Here is a 16,524-nt window from a genome sequence, read left to right as displayed (position 1 = left end):
ATGGTTTATGAGAATGGTATCTTCAGGAATATAGGAGCATTATGTAGAGATAACTCAGATAAAGATATTCATGTAGGAAGGATGTAACCATTGGATAACCTCATCAATGCATAAAGGAATGATCATGATCAAGAAGAATCATCTTAGAAGGCCACTATCATCAACAAAAAGGATCATTTGCAAGATGAGGACTGCAAGGATCCTTCGGTGGAAACTTCAATAGAGGGTTCGTGACTTTCACGAAAAGATGTCTTGATAGGAATTCCACTTATGGGGATTCAATAAAGGATGATATGTAGGCAAGGAAACATGTAGCAAAGCAAAGGAGATTGAGGTAATCTCAATCTAGGAAGCTGTCAAAGGATGTTGAGATGATCAAGGAAAGAACTATGATGAGGTATGTATGCATTTATGTTTTCAGTTAAAGTCATGTCATCATTTGTATCAATGAGCATGGGGAATTTCTTTGGTAGCATGGTCAAGAATAGGGTAGATCGCTTTCATTGAGGAAAATTCGCGAAGGCATGGTTCACTCACTGATAAAGGTCAACATGAGAAATGTCCTCATATGGAGTATGAGGTGGTTGAATAAGAAAATCTATAAAGAAGCATATGAGATAAAGATATTAGGAATAAAAGGACACCATGTTCACTAGGAATCAACATCCGACAAACATGTTGAGACATCTCCTAGAAGAAGGCACAATAATTCTGACAAAGGAAGAAAATGATCAAAGGACCCTTGACACCTGGAGGGGCCTTGGAGATATGAACATGCAGGATGATGATGATTCAAGCCAACAAAAAGTCATGATGATAAGCCATATATTGTAAGGTACTATTTGATTTAAGGTTATTTTTGATTTCTTGAATAATATCTGGATGAGTTCATGCAGGGCTACCGGAACAAGGGTTGTAAGTACAAGTACAACTAGCATTCATGTGGTGGATGGAAATTCCTGAAAAATCATGATGAGAAAGAAGTATCCATATAACAAAGGTTCCAAATATGTATCAAGAAGGCCACCTTCCATGAAGAAAGGAATGACATGACGAGCTAAGAAGGGAAGTGATCGATGGCTGATGCCCTACAAGGAAGAAGCTCGACTAAATTTCATGACATGAAGGAAAGAAATTGATAAAACAACTGAAGTACCCACAAGAAGAAGTTACTGATGAAAATGGAGAGTCCCTAGCTGAGAGGGAGCTATGACAAGTCCCTAACTAAGAGGGAGGTTGGGCAAGTCCCTGGTTAGAGGGAACTTGGGTACATTCCTTTACAGGAATGGGCATATCTTCCTTAGTTGAGAGGGAAAGATGACACAACATTCGTGTCTTCACTTGGGAAGAAAGAATGGAGGATTGGCTAATCATGCGGCATTCGATGCTCTTTGAGGATGTGTAGGGAATCCAAGACAAGAGTAGGCAAGAGGACCGATATTCTTTGAGGGCTGGGAACCCAAGACAAGAATAGTCCTAGAAGGTCATACTTAGTGAACACCTGGGTGGGTATGTACCTTGAGAGACAATGATGAAGGTGTCTATAGTCATTGGTCTCACCAACATTGTGCTCTGATCTAATGAAAGATAGAGCTGTCAGTCAAGGCCTTGTTGTGGAAACAATGTTGGTTACTATGATGCTATAACAGATGGATTGCCAATCCGATTTCTCTTATGTGAATTATTTAGATTGAAAATGTCCAAACACCTTGTAATGATTTATGAATACCTCCCTAGTTAAGAGGGAGTGTTGAAGAAATGTAACTAGGTTCGGTCTTCATAAATGTAATTTTGATCTTTGTACTTTGTAAAAGAAGAAGAAATGTTATTTTTGTCATTATCAAGAATGGGTTTCTTGCCCATTTGATAGGTCAAGCACATGTTTAAGTGCTTCTAGGAAAGTCAAAGAGTCAATGTAATTGTTAAAGACCCATGTGGGCATGTTACACTATGTAAATCTATTAGAGTCAAAGAAAGATGTCAAATGTGATCCTCCAAAGCAAAGACAAGTCTCTTATCCAAGTCGGCTTAGAAATAAATTTTTGGTGCACTTAAAGTCAAGTCGGCCTCATTGGCTCAAGTCAATCCAAATAGGAGGGGAAATCTCCTATATATAGGGAAGTTTGACCTCTCAAATAGATCGTCAAGTGATCTCTGAAATAAGTGAGGGAAAGAGTCAAGAAAGAAGTGCGAAAAGGAGCAAGAAGGTGCTTCTAGGTCAACAAAGAAGGAGAGAAAGGGATCTGAAATTTGGAGGGTTGTTTTGGGGCCTAATTCTATCACACATGCAAAGAAAAGAGGATAGTTCTGCCGTCACATCAGATCCACAAGTACAACAACATAACATTGTTTGATTAGGCTAAGAAAAGACACCTAATAAGCCTCCATCTCTAGCAAGAAGGGGACACCTAAAGTGAAGGAAAAAGCAAGTGAAAAAGGTCAATTTCAAGCCCTAGATCAGCCACATGTGCGAAGAAATTAGATATGTAGTAGGGTTAAGAGGATCAACCTCTAACTCAGAAATATACCGAAAGAAGAGCCTCATTCTCTAGCCTAAGTATCAAGGAGAAGGAAGACTGCCAAGCGAAGTAGAGAAGGAAAGACAACAAAGAAGAGGTCTCTAAGGAGACCTGAGGCTTCTGTAGTTGCCAGAAAAGGAGCGAAGGAAAGTACCCTCAATTGCCGGAAGAAGTACGAAGAAATAGATCAAGGTGTAGTGTAGGAGGCACTGATTGAAGGACAAAAAGGAAGTTTCTAAACAGAGACTGTGTCTTGTGCTTGGAGGCTATACTTTTCAAGGGTCTAGGGTTTGACATTTTTTAATTGAAGCTTCAATAAGAGAAATTTGCAGAAGGGTTTTCCTCTCTAGGAGAGGGAGGTTTTGCTCTAGATGAGAGCCAACATCTTGTGTTCTTGTCTCTTTCGTTTTGGTAACTGTTTGATGAAGTAAGAAAACAAACTCTAATAATAATAAGAGAAGATTGTGCTAATAAGAAAGAGTAAAAAGTACCTCACAAATAGTTATCACCGTCAGAATAATCTCATCCTACCTAGATTCCCTAGATTCCTCAACAAAGCCAAAGAGGGTCCCTAATGCATAAATAGACATTGTGAATGATGTCAGTTCTAAAATGAGGGGAGGAAGGATGCCATCATATCAATTGAAAACATTATTCCCTAAAGCTAACCTTTGGATTGAGAAACTTTAGGTTTGAATAATGCATTACAAGCCATATTGACACAAACAATACATACAAACACCTGGAGGGGAAAAACCCCATAATGCATGGCATGGAATAATTGTAATGAATGTAGGATTATTCACAACCCATACAAACACATAGAAGGAAAAGGTCCCATAAGGCATGATATGAAATTGTGGACGATGTTAGAATTAAAGTGCACGACACTCTGATCACATTGAAATATGGACTTGAAAATGAAAACTAAATTCTAAAATTACAAAGCTACTGGTGTGGCTAATGTTTTATAAATCAATTTTGTCTTTCAAGTGCTATGCATGTGGATTATTCACCTTAAACACCCAACATTTACTATTAACAATTGACTATGAATTTAGATATTGAGAAATGACATTGTATTAGGAAAATTGCAATTGTTATGGACATCACATGGATAACAACCACAAGGAAAAATGCTATGAATTATACTAATAAATATTAAATAATAATTAAAACTAAGTTACCCGATTAGTTTTGAAAAGACACTTAGTTCAAAAGGACGTGCCTTTAAGCTTGTGACCAGTGAAATTATATAAAGGAAAACCACCCAATGTTGAAATTTGGTACCGGAGGACAGGTGGTTCCCTTAGGCTTTGATCTTTGGCCTAGGGAAAAGTGTCCAAAAGAATTTAATTTTTCTCCTAAAGTGACTTTATAATTTTATAAAGTTAAATCTAATTTAAAAGTGACTTTAAGTGATAAAGTTATTAAGTCTAATTTTAAAGTGACTTTTATAAAGTCAATGAAAAATTAGAAAGGAAAAGTGACTTTGGAAATAAATGACTAAGTGGGTCTTTATTAAAGTGGGGTGAATTAAAAAATAGAAAGTGAGATTTAAATGAGCATTTAATCTCAACCATTGATCTAAATCTATTTCAGCCATTGGATTTAGAGATCACCCAAAAGTCACTTGGATCACCCAAAAGTCACTTGGAGTTATATTAAAGGAGGAAAATGAGGAAAAGGTCATTCATTCTTTCATGAGCAGATTGGGAGAAGGAGAGCAAGAGAGCAAGAGAGATTTCTGAGCAGGAAGGAGAAGGAGACATCAGCGTGGCACACATTCCAAGGCAACAGTTGAGCAGATTTGTACAGCTGATTCAGCACATAGTGAAAGGCAGATTTTTGCACAAAAATCGAGGAGCAGTTTGCTGATTTTTCTGCACACAAAACGGAGGTCGTACAACATTTATTGTTGTCCTGTTTGCTGTAATTTCTAGATTGCTGTGAGGCACGGGAAAGGAGATAAGTTGTAAATTTGCTTGCTGATTTTTTGCTGAATAATTCTCACTGTAAAAAGACAATTTTCAGAAATAAAGAAGAGCTCTCAAACTGGTTTTCCCCAAGAGTTGTAGGGGGTTTTTCCAGGGTCAAGTTGACCAAAAATATCAGTGTTTTAATGTGTTTTAATGGCTGTTTTTAATTGCTGATTTTTATTTCTGCAATTTCCAGCATTCTGAAAAATTTCCAGAATTTGTGTTTTCAGCCATATTTATTTTTTTCAGTCTGTTAAATGTATGGTTATGGGAATGGGCATTTAACTACATGGGAGAAATAAGGTGAAACTGAAAACCGGGGTGGGAAAACATAAATTTTTACATGGTATCAAAGCTTGAGTGCTGAAGGGCAGTTTGGGACAGCAAAAAGAAAAATTACAGTTGCTGATTTTTCACTCAGAAAATTCCAGCAAGCTGATTTTTTCATAAACAACAGTTTTATCTTTACTACAGCAGTGCTATTTTTCAGTTTTAGGACAGCAGGATGTCATTGGGATTGAGGGTGGAGGATAGGCTGGATGGGCATATAAATTACAGCGTTTGGAAGGAGAGAATGCATAGTATCTTTGAGGAGGCAGAAGTCTGGGATATCATGGTGCATACCGCACAGAACCCTGTTGTTGTGCCCACTGATGTTACTCAGTTGGCTGAGTATAAAAAGAAGAACAATAAGGGTAAGAGGCTGATTCTAGACGGAATCAAAGACCATTGCATTCCTCATGTGAGAGGAAAAAGCAATGCCCATGAGATGTGGACAGCATTGTCCAATCTCTACCAGAGTACCAATGAGAACCGGAAGATGGTCTTGAAGGAGAAGCTGAAGAACATTAAGATGGGTAATGATAGTGCAACTGGATATCTCACAAAGATTACTAATGTGAGAGATGAGTTGGCAGCGATTGGAGAGGCCATTCCACCCACTGAGTTGGTGCGGATTGCAGTGAATGGCCTCCCCCGTTCATGGTTGAACTTTGCTGATGGGGTTTGTGCACGTGATACCCTTCCCACATGGGAGAGGTTTTGGGATGATTGCATTCAGACAAAGATCAGGAAAGGACAGCTTGGGGCAGCCAAGCCAGTTGAGCAGGATGAGGACGTAGCACTGGTGGCAGGAGGCAAGAAAGGCAAAGGGAAGAAGTAGGCTTCCACAAGCGGTGGTGGGGGCAAAGGCAAAGGTAAAGGTAAACAGGGGAACACACAGAAGGACTATTCCAAGGTGAAGTGTTGGAATTGTCAAAAGATGGGACACTATGCAGTTGTGCGTCCGGAGAAGAAGAAGAAGAAGGGGAAGAACCAGGACGTGGCAGCTTCAGCAGAGATTGAGTACTTTGCTGGTCGTTTTGATCGAGAGTTTGCGTTCACTACGTGTGAGTCCTCTAGTGCAGGATCACCTGCCACACAGGTTCAGAGGGAGCATGCTTTTCCCTCGATTAGCGGAGCATCTTCAGGTATCTGGTATGTGGACAGTGGGGCTTCACGTCACATGACAGGGGTCCGTGAGTACTTCTCAGAGCTTTCAGAGAGTGGCACTGATATCGAGGTAGTACTCGGTGATGACAGAGTTGTTAGAGCAGTCGGGGTGGGGACAGTGACATTTCAGAGAGAGTCCAAACCTCCCTTGAAGGTGTCAGAGGTTTTTTATGTGCCAAGGATGAGGAAGAACCTCATATCCGTCTCAGCTTTGGAGGACAGAGGATATGAGGTACTGTTCAGGGGAGGACAGGTGTTGATGTATCCCAGGGGCACTCCAGCTGATTCAGCTAGAGTGATAGGTGTACGCCATGCAAAGGTGTACAAGTTTGCTTTCCAACCCCTTTTGGCATTGAGCAATAGTACCAACAGCAGAGCTAGTAGTTCTGAGCTGTGTGAGATTTGGCACCGCAGGATGGGACATATGTATCATGGAGCCTTGAGGACATTGCGGGAGATCACTACCGGTGTGCCAGATTTCAGTACTGATCACTTTGATACTTGCAGAGGTTGTGCGATGGGCAAGTTTGCCAAATCCCCTTTTCCCAGCAGTGACAGCAGAGCGACGGGGATACTTGATTTGATTCATTCCGATGTGAGCGGTCGGATGTCTCATGTTCCCTTGAGTGGATATGAGTACTATGTTTTATTCATTGATGATCACTCCAGGAGGACCTGGATTTATTTTTTGAAGACCAAGAGTGAGGTCTTCAAGCGGTTTCAGGAGTTCAGAGCTCTTGTGGAGACTCAGACAGGTCGAAAGATCAAGTCCTTGAGGTCAGACAATGGAGGAGAGTACACCCTTGGAGAGTTTGTTGACTATTGTGCGGAGGCAGGCATTAGGAGGGAGTTCACTGTTCCTTACAACCCCCAGCAGAACGGAGTTGCAGAGAGGAAGAACATATCCATCATAGGGGCTGTCAAAGCCATGTTACATGATCAGGGGTTGCCATTGTTCTTGTGGGCAGAGGCCTGCAACACAGCTGTTTACTTGCAGAACAGGAGTCCGCATCGTGCCTTGGGGCACATGACTCCGGAGGAGGCTTTCTCTGGGAAGAAGCTTGATCTTGGTCATCTTCATATCTTTGGATGCATTACATACTCCTATATACCCAAGGAGAAGAGGACCAAACTAGAGCCCACCGCAGAGAAGGGTATCTTTGTGGGCTACAGTGAGACTTCAAAGGCCTTTCGGATTTACATTCCTGCACAGAAGAGAGTTGTTGTCAGACGGGATGTGAAGTTCGAGGAGGACAGGGCCTTTAGGAGGTCACGGGAGTTAGAGTATCTGGATCAGCCAGACCCTCAGCAGCAGTTGAGTCAGTCGCAGGGATCCAGTGGGCAGGGATCAGGAGGATCCGGAGGTACATCTATGAGGATGTCGGGTCCATCAGTGAGCAGTGGCTCGCCGAGCCAGAGGGGTGGTGCTCCGGGCAGCATGCAGAGCAGTTCACTAGGGAGTCCACTGATGGACAGTTCACACGGTACCTCAGCTTCTACAGGTTCAGGTGCAGGCAGGAGGACAGCAGACAGACAGTCAGGAGTTCAGGCTACTGATGATGATGATGAGGAGGAGTTTCATTCTCCGGTGGGAGAAGTGCGCTCAGGGAAGAGGAAGCCCAAGTGGCTTCAGGACACCTTGATAGATGCCACATCTGTTGCTGAGCCGAAGAGGCCGGTCAGAGAGAGTAGACCACCTGAGAGGTTTTGTAGCTATATGGAGATGGTTACCAGCATCCTTGACTCTGAGCCTTCTAGCTATGAGGAGGCAGCTAGCCAGCAGGTCTGGAGAGAGGCCATGCAGGAGGAGTATTTTTCTATCATGAAGAGTGATGTTTGGGAGGTGGTGCCGAGGCCTGAGGGAAAATCCGTGGTTACTTCCAGATGGCTTTACAAGGTAAAGCATGCTGCAGATGGCAGCATTGAGAAATTCAAAGCGAGGTTTGTGGCTAGAGGGTTCTCCCAGGTAGAGGGAGTTGATTATGAGGAGACCTTCGCTCCCGTGGCTCGATATACTTCGATCCGCTCCATTATATCGATAGCAGCAGAGATGGTTTGGAAGTTCCACCAGATGGATGTGAAGACCGCATTTCTCAATGGCTTCATACAGGAGGAGGTGTACATTGAGCAGCCACAGGGCTTTGAGGTGCATGGGAAGGAGTCCCATGTGTGCAGATTGAAGAAGGCCCTTTATGGCCTGAAGCAAGCTCCCAGAGCCTGGTACTCCAGGATAGATGCATACTTGCAGGGGATGGGTTTCACAAAGAGTGAGGCAGATCCGAACCTTTACTTTATTGTGATTGGTGAGGAGCCTCTCATTCTGGTGCTGTATGTGGATGACTTGATCATTACAGGTGCAGAGAGACTCATAGAGCACTGCAAGAGAGATCTTGCGGCGGAGTTTGAGATGAAGGACATCGGCTTGATGCATTACTTTTTGGGTTTGGAGGTGTGGCAGGAGGAGGGGCATTTCTTCCTGGGGCAGGGGAAGTATATTGTGGACATCCTTAGCAGATTCCACATGGAGGATTGTAGACCCATGTCGACACCGATGATCACCAACTGGAAGAAGCTTCATGCTTCGGATTCCGAGTTGGTGGATCCCACATTGTACAGGCAGCTGATTGGTTCCTTGATGTATTTGGTCAACACTAGACCAGATATCTGTTTTGCAGTCAACACGATGAGTCAGTTTATGTGTGAGCCTAGGAAGGTTCACTGGGTGGCTGCAAAACACATTTTGCGGTACTTGCAGGGGACAGTGGATTATGGTCTGGACTACAGGCAGGGAGATGGAGTGAGATTGGCAGGATACACTGATTCTGATTGGGCAGGTTGTGCTTCTGATAGGAAGAGCACTTCAGGGTGTTGTTTTGGGTTGGGTTCAGCAGTAGTGTCATGGTTCAGCCGGAAGCAGCAGTCTGTAGCACTGAGTTCAGCGGAAGCAGAGTATATGGCAGCCAGTCTAGCTAGTTGTGAGGCTATCTGGCTTCGCAAGATGTTGTTTGGCTTATTTGGTCAGCCGTTGAGACCTTCAGTGATTTACTGTGATAATCAGAGTTGCATTAAACTCACGGAGAATCCAGTATTTCATGACAGGTCAAAGCATATCGGGATCAGATATCATTTCATCAGAGACTATGTTCAGAAGGGAGCTGTGAAGCTTGAGTATATTTCCACTGATGAGCAGGTTGCAGATATCCTTACCAAAGCCTTACCACGGGGCAAGCATGTCTACTTCAGAGACAAGATGGGTGTGGTGAGGAACACCTTCCTCGGTAAGAGGGAGTGTTGAAATTTGGTACCGGAGGACAGGTGGTTCCCTTAGGCTTTGATCTTTGGCCTAGGGAAAAGTGTCCAAAAGAATTTAATTTTTCTCCTAAAGTGACTTTATAATTTTATAAAGTTAAATCTAATTTAAAAGTGACTTTAAGTGATAAAGTTATTAAGTCTAATTTTAAAGTGACTTTTATAAAGTCAATGAAAAATTAGAAAGGAAAAGTGACTTTGGAAATAAATGACTAAGTGGGTCTTTATTAAAGTGGGGTGAATTAAAAAATAGAAAGTGAGATTTAAATGAGCATTTAATCTCAACCATTGATCTAAATCTATTTCAGCCATTGGATTTAGAGATCACCCAAAAGTCACTTGGATCACCCAAAAGTCACTTGGAGTTATATTAAAGGAGGAAAAGGTCATTCATTCTTTCATGAGCAGATTGGGAGAAGGAGAGCAAGAGAGCAAGAGAGGTTTCTGAGCAGGAAGGAGAAGGAGACAGCAGCTTGGCACACATTCCAAGGCAGCAGTTGAGCAGATTTGTACAGCTGATTCAGCACATAGTGAAAGACAGATTTTTGCACAAAAATCGAGGAGCAGTTTGCTGATTTTTCTGCACACAAAACGGAGGTCGTACAACATTTATTGTTGTCCTGTTTGATGTAATTTCCAGATTGCTGTGAGGCACGGGAAAGGAGATAAGTTGTAAATTTGCTTGTTGATTTTTTGCTGAATAATTCTCACTGTAAAAAGACAATTTTCAGAAATAAAGAAGAGCTCTCAAACTGGTTTTCCCCAAGAGTTGTAGGGGGTTTTTCCAGGGTCAAGTTGACCAAAAATATCAGTGTTTTAATGGCTGTTTTTAATTGCTGATTTTTATTTCTGCAATTTCCAGCATTCTGAAAAATTTCCAGAATTTGTGTTTTCAGCCATATTTATTTTTTTCAGTCTGTTAAATGTATGGTTATGGGAATGGGCATTTAACTACATGGGAGAAATAAGGTGAAACTGAAAACCGGGGTGGGAAAACAGAAATTTTTACACCCAAACCTTGTAAATTTATCATCGAATATTGAATAATAAAATATATATTGTTATACACAAATGTGTCTTCATTTGGTAAATTACAATGAGCAATAATTACTCTCTAGCGGTATCAGAGCAGTCAAATCCCATGCCCGAGGTTTCTGCCTGTGTCTTTTCCTGCACTGTCATCCTACCACTGCATGCATTCCTTCCACCTCCACCTTCTGCCACTGTTCCGCTACCCCTGCTTCCATCGCTTTCCCCCCCAGTATCTCCTTCTCATTGTCGATTTCCCTTGACCTGTATGCCCTCGGATCCTAATGCAATGCTGACACCTCTCGACGAAGTCCTGTCCGCTAACCCAATGCTACAACCCGCGATGTTCACAACGTAGTTAAACATGGTCGTTGTGCCACCATTTGGGTCGACCCCTTCCCCAAAAGTGCGACACCACTGTTCCACATCAACCTACAACATCGTGATCCGTTTGGTGCTGGGCTCCCACTCTGCGCCCCGTCAACCGCTATAAAAATTGACCCATGTTAGAATTCAAACAACATGACTCCCCAACCGTGACCACCATCCGAGTTGTGAGGTTCGTGCCAGTTTGAAATCACGTGAGTTAGAAAATCACCTTTTTCTAAGTTTTGATATATTCATTAAAAAAATATATTATGTAATCTTAATATAGTTATATATTTATTAAAAAAAAAGTGGTTCTACTAAAAAAAGGACAAAATGGGGAATAGAAGTGATGATGCGTATTTAAAGAAGTTTCAAGATGAACTGGATAGGATGCACAAGTGCCTTGACAATGTTGAAAGAAAACAAGATGGAAAAGTTAATTAGCAGTCAAGACCACATGACAGATAATATCAAAGAATTGAAGAGCAAAATGAGCCAGTTTATGGGAGGAGTTAATCCACCTTCTAATCCCTTAAGCACTCAAGGGTCACCACAAAGTCCTAAGACTCCAGAAGGTGAAGTTTTCCCAAACCATGAATTTCCATCTATGCACGAAGCCCCACGAGTATTGAATATAGAGTTCCAAGGAAGTCAGTGTTATACAAAGTTTCCCGTAAGAGACTTTCACAAAATTAAAAGGGATTTGCTCAAGTACGATGGTAAAGACCATAAATGCATCATTGTTTGGGTAAATATAATGGATGCTATCTTTAGAGCAAACCTTCCAAGAGGCAAACGGGAGAAGGTCATGACCGCATCCAACAATCTGGAGGCTGAAGCATATGATTGGTTCATGTGGTGGTCCAACGAATGTGAAGCTCATGCATTCAATTGCAAATTTTTTGTGGAAGTTCTGCTCAAAAGGTTCCATGAAGAAGAAGAAGACGATGTTTACGAAAGATTCGTTCACTTCAAACAAAAAGGAAATGTAAGTGAATACACCCACGAGTGGGAAGTATGAGCTATAAGACAAAGAGGTTTTTCCAATGAAGAGCTGCTAAAAATGTATAGTTGTGGACTTAAGGGGTATATTCGAGAAGAATTAAAACTATGTAAACCCAAAACCATTGAAGAAGCTAGACATGCAATGATAATTATTGAGCAAAAATATAAGCTCCATAAAACACCATATGCCATTAACGAAAAATCCAACAACTACTCGAAAGGGAAGACAAGTAAGTCATCTTGAAAGAACACTGGTAAGTACATTCCGCCACATATATGTGAAGGAGGAAAACAACAATTGAATTTTGAAAAGAAAAAAGATGGAAATTTTTTGGACATGTGGAGATAAATATTCTCTAGGTCACAGATGCACTTTGAAAAAACTTTACATTTTCGAAGCAGAACAAACAAAGGAATCTTCAAAGGATAGCTCTGATGAAGAAAATGAAGAGAATGAGACTCCTAATCCAGCTTCAGAAGAGGAGAATATGCCAAGAATTTCTTTGGTAGCTATCATAGGATATCTCAACCACAAACATTGAAGCTTAAAGAAATATTAAGAAACAAAATGTTATCGTGTTAATGATTCAGAAAGTACACACAGCTTTATAGATGCCAATGGTGCAAAAAGACTGCACATTTATGCCTATCCGATAGTAGATTTAAAAGTTATGGTGGCAGATGGAAAAATAATAGATGGAGTATGAAAGTACCATAAATTTAAAATGCAACTGGACAAATATGAAATGGAGTCCAATTTTTATAGGGTTCCCTTAGGAGGTGTAGACACTGTCATAGGAGTACAATGGTTGCAAACACTAGGGGCATATTCTGCGAACCACCAAAAACAATTCATTAAGTTCAAAATGGATGGAAGGAAGTATAAGTTGTTTGGATTCCAAGCTCCACTTACCCAAGTCATTCTTACTCTGCAAATGAAGAAGCTCATTCACAAGGGAGCCTCGGTGTTCATCGCACAATGTCAACAATTAGAACTATTATCAATGGAATGGATTCACCAATAGTCTGAAATTACATCCCTAATCCAGAAATATGACAAGGTTTTTCAAGAATTTCCGATGAAATTACCCCCTGAAAGGAAAATTGAACATATCATTGAAGTCAACCTAGATTTGACACCGGTAAACGTAAAACCATATCGCTACCCCCATCATCATAAAATAGAAATAGAAAGACTTTTACAAGATTTGTTAAAACACAGAGTTTACGAAAAGTAGAAGTTTATATGCTGCACCAATAGTATTAGTCAAGAAGAAAGATGGATCTTTTCGGTTGTGTATAGATTATAGAGGATTAAATAAAATTACTATTAAACACAAATTCTCTATTCCATTCATTAATGAGATGCTAGACGAACTCCATGGCGCAAAATATTTCTCAAAATTATATTTGAGATTAGGCTACTATCAAATTCGAGTGAGATTAGAAGATGTCGAAAAGACTGCCTTCAGGACTCATGAAGGACACTATGAGTTTAAGGTAATGCCATTTGGTTTAACAAATGCACCAACCACTTTCCAGGCAACCATGAACGAACTCTTCCATCCATACTTGTGAAAATTTGTATTAGTCTTCTTCAATGATATCCTTGTCTACAACAAAACGTGGAAGGAGCACCTCAAGCATCTAGAGGAAGTACTTTTTGTATTGGAGAAGAATCAATTTTACACCAAGTTATCAAAATGTACCTTTGGGCAAAAGGAAGTTGAATACCTGGGACACGTCATTTCCAGGGAAGGAGTCAAAGTGGACCCCAACAAAATTAAAGCAATTAAAGAATGGCCCAAACCCAAGAACATATCAAAACTGAGAGGATTTCTAGGTTTAATTGGGTATTACAGAAGGTTCATAAAGAACTACGCACATTTTACTGCACCACTGACAAACTTGTTAAAAAATAACGCTTTCCAATGGAGTAACCAGGCAGATGAATGCTTCGAGAAACTAAAAGAAGTGATGTCAAACACACTAGTACTGGCAACTCCAGATTTCTCTAAACTAGTCATAGTCGAATGTGATGCTTTAGGATTTGGAATTGGAGCAGTATTAATGCAAGACAACCATCCTATAGCCTTCGAAAGTAGGAATCTTAACAAAAGGGAAAACTTGAAATCGACTTACCAAAAAGAGATGCTTGCCATCATACACGCTTTAACTAAATGGCAACAATACCTTCTCAGAAGTAAGTTCTCAATCCGAATCGATCACAATAGTATTCAATTTCTACTTCAACAAAAAACATTATCAACAGAACAACAAAAGTGGATGGAGAAACTTTCGACATTCGACCTAGAAATATTGCACAAAAAGGGAAAGGAAAATGTCGTAGCTAATGCACTCTCACGAAAATATGAGGACAACACAACATGCACCGCCTTGGTAATTGTTCCTGATTGGCTAGACGAAATACGAGCTGAGTATGCCAAGGATTTGGACTGTGGTGCTATGATTGAAAATATCAGTCAATATGCCAACTTTGAATGGAAAAATGACATATTATGGTACAAAGGTAGAATTTATCTAATTCCATCATCCAAATTTAGAATGAAAATTTTAAAAGAATCTCATAGTTCCCTAGTAGCTGAGCATGTTGGATTCTTCAAAATCTACTACAACATTCGACAATCATTCTAATGGAAGGGTATGGGTAAGGAAATCCAAAAATATGTTGCAGAATGTGATGTTGTTAGAGAAATAAGGGTGAAAATATCCCAGCGCCTAGTTACTTCACCCATTACATATCCAAAATAAAAAATGGGAGGAAATCTCGATGGATTTCGTTGAAGGACTACTTATGTTTGATGGTAAGGACAAGATATTTTTTGTAGTTGAAAAACTCACCAAATATGCTCACTTCATGGAAATAAAAAAATGACACAACTAAGCAAATTGCAGACGTTTTGTAAAAACATTTACAAACTACATGGTTTTCCCAAGGTTATTGTCAGTGATAGAGACACAAAATTTAAAGGCAATTTTTGGAAAGATTTCTGCCACCAAGAAGGAATATCTCTCAACATGAGTTCGACTTATCACCCGTAGATAGATGGTCAAACTGAAGTTGTAAATAAATGTTTGGAAACATATCTCCGTTGTTTCATCACCGACAAAAAAACAAATGGTCTTAGTGGCTACACCTGGCATAATTGTGGTACAATACCACCTATTGTACTTCAACTAAAATGCTCCCTTCCAAGCCCAATATGGCTATGAACCACCCAAGTGGAAGGATTTTGCGCTACACGATTCTAAGGTTCAAGCATTAAGGAACCACTTAGAAGAAATCCAACTAGTTATTCACTTTTTAAAGAAAATTTAACAGTGACACGTAATAGAATGAAACAACAAGCTAGCCAACACTGCACCGAAAGAGAGTTCGAAGATGAGATTGGGTCTTTGTTAGAATTCAACACTATAAGCAATTATTATTAAAACAAGGAGGGAAAAATTAAGTTATCTCCTAAATATTATGGACCATACTAAATAATCAAAAAAATAAGTAGTGTGGCTTATGGATTGAAGTTACCAGACAATTGTCGAATCCACAACACATTCCATTTATTAAGTCTCAAAAAAGTATTGGGGCAAAATCAAACAACTCAAACAGAGATACCCGAGATTGACGAAGAAGGAAGGATCATCTTAGAACCTGAAGGCATATTACTGCCAGAGAGAATATAATACGATCCAAGACTATTAAGGAGTACCTTATTAAATGGAGAAAAATTCCAAAAGAAGATTCATCATGGGAGACAAAACATTTTCTCCAACGACAACCAACATTTCTTATGCTTGGAGGACAAGGCGTTTTTAAGGGAGAGGAAATGTTATATATATATATATATATATATATATATATATATATATATATAGATATATATATATATATATATATATATCTATATATATATATATAGATATATATATATATATATATATATCTATATATATATATATATATATATATGATAAAATAATAAATATTAATTAATAATTAATAAATTAATTAAATTAAACTAAGTTACCCAATTAGTTTTGAAAAGGCACTTAGTTCAAAAGGAAGTGTCTTTAGGTTTGTGGCCAGTCAACTCCTATAAGGGAGAACTGCCCAAGCCTTGTAAATTCATCATTGAGTGTTCAATAATAAATATATATTGTTATACACAAATGTGTCTTCATTTGGTAAATTACAGTGAACAAGGATTACTCATTCCAAAAAACCTTGGTGGGCTATCTCAAGTGGTTGAGTGCTTTGAGATACATGTAGGTATTTGGGTTGATCTCCTAGGGTCACTGCCTCTATTGTGTGCCTCACTTGATGTCTTTGTTGGGTCAAGGGCCATTATTTGCATCAATGGTTACACTAATTATCATCAATGAAATTAGGGAGGTGCTTCAGGGCTACTTTGCAAGGTTTTTCTTTGAAAAACAACCATGAAGCAAAAAGTTCCCATTAAGGCATGACATATAACTATTGACAATGCTAGTACCACAATGAAGGAGAAAGTTATCACCACAATTTAGGCACTTGCACTTGAAGGAAATTGGCATATTGATGAAGCTTTTGGTAGGAGTAATGAATTTCAAAATCATCATTCTTACCGTTAATATGCACATGGGGATATTCACAACATACCCACACAAAAAAAGAAGAAAATTAATGTGGTCTAAAATCCCAACATAGGGATATCTCATTGTAGTAGTAAAACTTGCAATTATTAAAAAAATTCCATAAATAAGAAATAAGCCAAAGATTACCCATAAGGCATGTCACAAAATCATCAATTAGTTGTTAATGTTTT

Source organism: Pinus tabuliformis, chromosome 8 (genome assembly GCF_031772625.1).
Source record: "Pinus tabuliformis cultivar Carrire ecotype Pingquan chromosome 8, CPIR1, whole genome shotgun sequence".
NCBI classification, from domain to species: domain Eukaryota; kingdom Viridiplantae; phylum Streptophyta; class Pinopsida; order Pinales; family Pinaceae; genus Pinus; species Pinus tabuliformis.
Note: the sequence above shows the minus strand (reverse complement) of the source record.